We start from the raw sequence: 7,166 nt of genomic DNA, 5'->3' as shown, positions 1-7,166 counted from the left end.
TCAGCACCCCAGAATAAATCAAGGTTAAAAGTTTGATATAATATTCTAGAATTCTATTATATATATTTCTATAATCCTGGAGATCCTGCCAGGTTTTTTAGAATCAGTAGTTCATTAATAATCAGTAGTTCATTACTTTGTATTGCTGAGTAGTAGACTGAGAGAGTGCTTTTAAAATGAGGGCCTAGCTGAAACCGGTTTGGCTCAGTGGATAGAGCAGTCAGCCTAGGGATTGAAAGGTCCCGGGTTTGATTCCGGTCAAGGGCATGTACCTTGGTTTCAGGCACATCCTCAGTAGGGGATGTGCAAGAGGCAACTGATCGATCGATGATTCTTTCTCATCCATGTTTATAGCTCTCTATCCCTCTCTCTTCCTCTGTAAAAAATCAATAAAATATATTTTAAAAAAATAAAGTAAAATGACGTCCTATTAAGTTATAAGGTTTATTCTACACTAATGACTTGAAAACACAATAATATTTGTTTCCTAGAAAGTACCAGCATCTCACCCTAAATTTTTGTGTCAAATACTATAAAACCTAGGGTAAGAAGGGCTCACCGCTAACACGGGAGCCTGTGACCAGATCCATCTGGGTTGATTACTGGTTAGGTCCTATGCCTGACTCTGGAGAGGGATTTATTCCTCAAATCTCAACCCTGCCATCAGAGGAACATTCTTAAAGCAAGGTCAGATCAACTTTGTTTAAAATGTACCAAAGATCCCCTACTTATCTCCCAGAAAAATCCCCTTAACATGGCCTATTGACCCTTGAGTCTGACCCCAGCCCCATGTCTGACCATCAGTCCTCCCACATCACCTGTGCTCTCCCACACTCAGCCTGCCTCCTAGACACACCACAGGCTGCAGCCTTCACCCAGGCCCCAGGGCACTGCACTCCCCTGCCTCTGCTGGGCCTTGTCCCTACTCCCCAGCATCTCTGCACCCCCAATTCCCTTCCCGGAGGACCTTTCAGAGGCCTCCAGGGCCATTCTACAACTGCACCACCAACACTCCTCATCTGTTTCCTGCTTCTACTCTTTGTATATTGCCTTAATTCATGTAATATTTATATTTCACTGACTCGTTTAATGTTCTCCAATGTAATTCAGATTAGTGCCTGCAGGATTTCCTGGGTTTTGGCTCACAGATTTGGTTGTTCTGATTGCCAGTTTTATGATTTCCACTGAATACATATTGGCCATTTTGAGTTTTCATGATCTCAAGGTATAAAAAATATATATATATGATTATAGTCTTTCCACTGATCTGAAAGGTGTTATAGCTCATGGATCTTATAGTTATTCTGTATCTAGACTCTATATTCACAATATCTGGTACTCTTATCAAAAATATCCAGGCATAGCCCTAGCTGGGTATTGATGAGTCTGGGGTTTGATTCTGGTTAAGGGCATATGCCCAGGTTGTGAGTTTGATCTCCAGTGGGGAGTAAGAGGCAGCCAATCGATAATTCTCTCTCATCAATGTTTCTATCTCCCTTTCCCTCCCTCTCTGAAATCAATAAAAATATATTAAAAATTATATAGGTATCCAGGCAAAAAGACAAACCAGTACCAGACAGGTAACATAAACACGAAGAAGATGCAGATAATGGAAAGATTAGGCCAAGATTTCAACTGTGATTGATATGTTCAAGGAATGAGATGTTTGGAGACTTTTCATTAAAAAAATTGAATCTATGTGTTGAGTTAAATTGTGTCCTAAACTCCCAGTACCTGAGACTGTGGCCTATTGGAAATAGGGTCTTTGCAGATATAGTATTTTTAGATGAGGTGACACTGGATGAGGGTGGCCCTAATCAATGACTGGTGGTGGCCTTATAAGAGAAAAATGTGCACACAGGGAGGTCATATGGCAACAGAGGTAGAGAAGGAAGTGATGCAACACCAAGATTGCCAGGAACTACCGAAGTTAAAAATAGGTAAGGAAGAGTTCTTCCTTGGAGAGTTCAAGGGAAAAGGGCCTTACCAACACCTTAATTTTGATATCTCACCACCAGACCTGTGAGAAAAATAATTTTTTTATATTAAGTAAAAAGAAAAAATTAAATAATAAATTTAGAACTATAAGTTCTTTTATTTTTCAAGAACTAAACGTTCTTAACTGAAGTTAAGAACATAATTGATGTTTAACAACAAATTAGACTCAGCTGAAGAGAATGAGTAAATTAGGAGATGGATAATAAGAAATAATCAAGCCTTAGCCAGTTTGGCTCAGGGATAGTGTTGATCTGTGGATCGAAGGGTCCCAGGTTTGATTTTGGTCATGGGCATGTACCTCAGTTGCAGGATTTTTCCTGGCAGGGTCCTTGGTCTGTGCTCATGTAGGAGGCAATCAATCAATGTATTTCTCCTACATCTATTTTCCTGTCATTCTCTCTCACTCTCCAAAAATCAATGGAAAAATATCCTAACAGCCTCAAGTGAGGATTAAAGACAAAGAAAAAAGGAATATCAAGATAATATTAGAAAAAAATGCACTAAATAAAATTCAAAATTTATTAATGATTAAAAAAAAAAAACAAAAAACCACTTTAGCTTGGCTGATGTGGCTCAGTCAGTGGTTGGGTGTCAGTCTATGAACCAGGAAGTCATGGTTCAATTCCTGGTCAGGGCACATGCCTGGATTGTGGGTCTAGCCCCAGTAAGGGGTGTTCAGGAAGAGGCTAATGGCTGACTCTCTTTCATCATTCATGCTTCTCTCCCTTTCTCTCTGAAATAAAAAGATATTTAAAAAAAATAAATAAAAGCCTTATACTAAGCCAGAAATGGAAATTCATCTAATGCAATAAAGGGTATGCAACCCAGAATCAATCATTTAAAAAAACATATATTTTATTGATTTTTTAGAGAGAGGAAGAGAGAGGGATAGAGAACGAGAAACATCCATCAGCTGCCTCCTGCACACCCCCCACTGGGGATGTGCCCGCAACCAAGGTACATGCCCCTGACCGGAATCGAACCCGGGACCCTCCGGTCCGCAGACCGACGCTCTACCACTGAGCCAAACCGGTTTGGGCCAGAATCATTCATTTTAATGGAGAAATATTGAAAGCTATCTGCCTGAAAGTAAGAGTAAGATGCCCTCTGACTCCAACTTTGTTCAGCATCACATTTTCTTCTTTCAGCATCGTCTTTTTTAATGATAAAAAATAAAGTTATCCAAGAGCAGGCAACAAGGCAAGAACAAAGTACACACAAATTAGAAACAAATTAATAGAACTGTCACAATTTGTAAAATGGCATAGTTTTGTATGTAGAAAAATCCAAAGAATCCACATTTAAATAGGCACAGATAAGTGAATTTAGCAGGGCCACAATTCTAAAAAACAAAACAAAACACACCCTTAAAAAATTAAGTACTTAGAAATGTCTGATTAAATATGTGCATGAGGCCAGGCCCGGAGCAGCAGCTGCCAGGCTGGGAGCGGCCAGGCCCGGAGCAGCCGGGTCTGGTGCGGCCAGGCCAGGAGCAGCGGCTGCCAGGCTGGGAGCGGCCAGGCCCGGAGCAGCAGCTGCCAGGCTGGGAGCGGCCAGGCCCGGAGCAGCCGGGTCTGGTGTGGCCAGGCCCGGAGCAGCGGCTGCCAGGCTGGGAGCGGCCAGGCCCGGAGCAGCCGGGTCTGGTGCGGCCAGGCCCGGAGCAGCGGCTGCCAGGCTGGGAGCGGCCAGGCCCGGAGCAGCAGCTGCCAGGCTGGGAGCGGCCAGGCCCGGAGCAGCCGGGTCTGGTGCGGCCAGGCCAGGAGCAATGACTGCCAGGCTGGGAGCAGCCAGGCCCGGAGCAGCGGCTGTCAGGCTGGGAGCGGCCAGGCCCGGAGCGGCCGGGACCGGAGCAACCGGTCCCAGAGCAGCTGGGTCGGGTGCGGCCAGGCCTGTAGCAGCAACAGCCAAGTCCAGAGCAACTAGGTCGGGAGCGGCAGTGACCAGACCCGGAGCAGCTGGTTGTGGAACGAACCAGAGCAACAGAGGCCAGGCCCGGAGCGGCCAGGCCCGAAACAGCTCGCTCCTCGCCTGTACCTGCCCAAGGCTGCCTCTCAGACATGGCTGGAAACTTTTGCGGGAACTTGAAGGTCTGCTGAATCAAGTGATGAAGGCTTAGATCTGGATGTGTTGAGTTAGTATAGCGCTGGGGTGTTGATCTGTGAGTGCCTTGGGTGGGGCCTGGATGAGGCTGGTTGACCTATTTGGAAATGTCTTTTGTGTGAAGTGTATCATTGGGCATGTGGAGGTATTATTGATATGAGAAAATGCTAAGTAACAGATTTACTATCTGAAAAGGGATTTACTATCGGGGAAAGGGAGGGAGGAAGAGACTGAACATAAACTGTGCACCTATGGATGAGGACAATGGGGGGGATGGGGAGAGGGCAGAGGTTGGGGTGGGAACCTGGTGGAGGGGGGAAGAAATGAGGAACCTTTGTAATAATATGAACAATAAAGATTGATTTAAAAAAATAAATTAATAAATAAAACTGACAATTAAAATAAATAAATAAATAAATAAATAAATATGTGCATGAATTTTATGTAAAAACTGAAACCAACAGAGATGCCATGAGAGCCTTCCAGCTTGATGCACCTGCCCACCCCCAGAGCATGCGTGGGGCTGAGTGCAGAGTGGGCTCAGCAGCACCAGGAGCTGCTTGGGAGCAGTGAATAGCTCTCTGCTGCAATAGACACATGCGCTGATTCAGAACACGCAGGGTCTGAGCTGGCTGCTTACTGAGATTTGTCAGAGACACCACACAAAACCATTTATGAACAGATTCCTCCAGGATGGGGCTTGCTCTGTCCTTTGCAGCAGATGGCAGGGCAGCTTGTGGAACCCCTGCAGCCTCCGGTCTAATAATTGTGGAGGAGCAAATTTTCAAGCATAAAATACGATTTCTCCAGCCCTGGTGGCTGGCTGAGTCAGTTGGAGCCTCATCCCATAAACCCATGGCTGCAAACTCGCGAGCCATATGTGGCTCTTTGGCCCCTTGAGTGTGGCTCTTCCACAAAATACCATGGCCTGGCGAGTCTATTTTGAAGTGGCATAGTTTAAAAAATTTGGCTCTCAAAAAGAAATTTCAATCGTTGGACTGTTGACATTTGGCTCTGTTGACTAATGAGTTTGCTGACCCCTACCATAAATCAAAATGTTATGGGTTCAATTCCCAGTAAGTGTGTATTGGTTTCTTACCTCTCCTCCCTCTCTAAAAATAAAAAAAATATCACCTTAGTCAGTTTGGGTCAGTGGATAGAGCGTAGGCCTGGAAACCCAAAGGTCCTAGGTTTGGTTCCGGTCAAGGGCGCATGCCCGGGTCATGGGCTCGATCCCAGTGGGCGGCATGCAGGAGGCAGCCGATGATTCTCATCATTGATGTCTCTCTCCTCTCAGAAATAAAAACGTATCCTCACACTGGCCGTGACCATCCTCAATTTAGATCCTGAGTTCCAAGAGATGCTGGACATATTAACCATCTGTCCAGCATCAAGATCCTTCATGTGCTATGGGTCCAGTCCACACACACCAAGCAGCTTTTCTGATATCTGCTTCCTGCTATAGTGGCCTTTCTTCCTTCTGTACCATGCTCAGTCCATAACATTTTTATAAGACCCTAAGTCCACAAACTTTTCTCTTGGACTATTTCAGATTTTGCAGTTTGAAACAAATTTGAAACTGGTTTTTTTTTTTTAACAAAATAAGTACAATATTTTGTACTTCATCAAATATTTTTTTGGGGGGATGTTATACTTTTAATTGGAGCTCTCTTCCAACAAATTGACTCAGCTCATGGACTGTAGAAAATCAGGTGGTGCCCTGAGTGCATTTACAGAATTTAGCAACCTAATTCTGAAAACAAGCTTGGAGCATACTTTATAAATCACCTACTTCAAGTGATGCCTCTGGGTAGTTGCTCCTAGTAAGCAGCAAGGGCCATTATTGCTGGCCCAGAGCTGATCACCTTGGAACTTGGGGTCATCTAGCATATTCCCTCCAGACTTACATCTGAACCAACATAGCAAAGGTGTTTTGCATGTAGCCCGTCATTCAAGCTTCCAGGTGACGTCAGGGTTTTATCACAACCCAGCAATGCACTTCCCTATGGGGGGTGGACCCATGGAGCGCAGATACTGTGAACATGGTCTAGAAAAGGTGCATGGTCTGTGGCTACCTAGAATTCTCATGCTACCAGTCTTCTTTGGATCTTCTTAATTCCATCAGTTGTGTTACTTGCAGTATTCCTGGGTGCAGCTGCAGCCTTGAGTCTGCAGAATACTGGTGGGGAGGATAGAAGGTGGGCCTGTGACACCCGGCTAAGTTGAAGACTGCAGAAAAGAACAGTCTACCTATGGACTTATTTTTAACAAACACAATGGGGCATAACAGAACACTTTCTCTGTAAATATTCTCTGAAGACGAGAAACTATGGAAAATTACCTATAGCATCTATCAGTTTGCAGTTTCCTTTAAAAATAAACTCCATTCACCTTGGCTGGTAGCTGTTGGTTAGTGTTCTGATATGCTAAGGTGGTGAGTTTGATCGCTGTCAGGGCATATGACTCAACCAATGAATGAACAAAACAAATAAATGTCTATCTTCCTAAAAATAAAGTAAAAAAGTAAACTCCATTCACATTTTACAATCTTGGCTTTATTGAGTGCATGTCAAAATTAAGTGTGATGGTAATAGGACATGTGTAGAGCTGCCTGGCATCTGAATGCTTCTTCACTCTGCTAGGCAGATGAGTTTCCTAACAATTCTGGAGAGATCTATTGCTAACCTAGGAGTGTACCCTATAGAAATAGCCATTACACATGAAAAAAAGAAGTTTTAGTCCAAACTATTGATTTCTAGCTATGAGAATTGTTTGCGATTCCAACATAACCTGTGGGACCAGCAGGGCTGAAGAACAGAGCACAAAAGTCACAGAAGGCAGAGACTGTGTGCTATCTTCCTACTTTCTGGGATATGTCACCATTTCTACCACCCATTTATACATAATACTTTTAAAAGATGACTTTTAACTCAGCTTCCTTGTAAAAAGATAAGGAAAATAAGATTTGACATACTAACTTAAATTCACACTGAAACAGCATTTAAATGAATTCTCTTCGACCACCCAGCCATTTTGCTACTTTTTGGTGAGCAGATAGTCTATGCCAG

The sequence above is a fragment of the Pipistrellus hanaki genome, assembly GCF_964339955.1.
Source record: "Pipistrellus hanaki genome assembly, chromosome: 14".
In the NCBI taxonomy this organism is placed as follows: Eukaryota; Metazoa; Chordata; class Mammalia; order Chiroptera; family Vespertilionidae; genus Pipistrellus; species Pipistrellus hanaki.
This window is presented reverse-complemented; position numbering follows the sequence as displayed.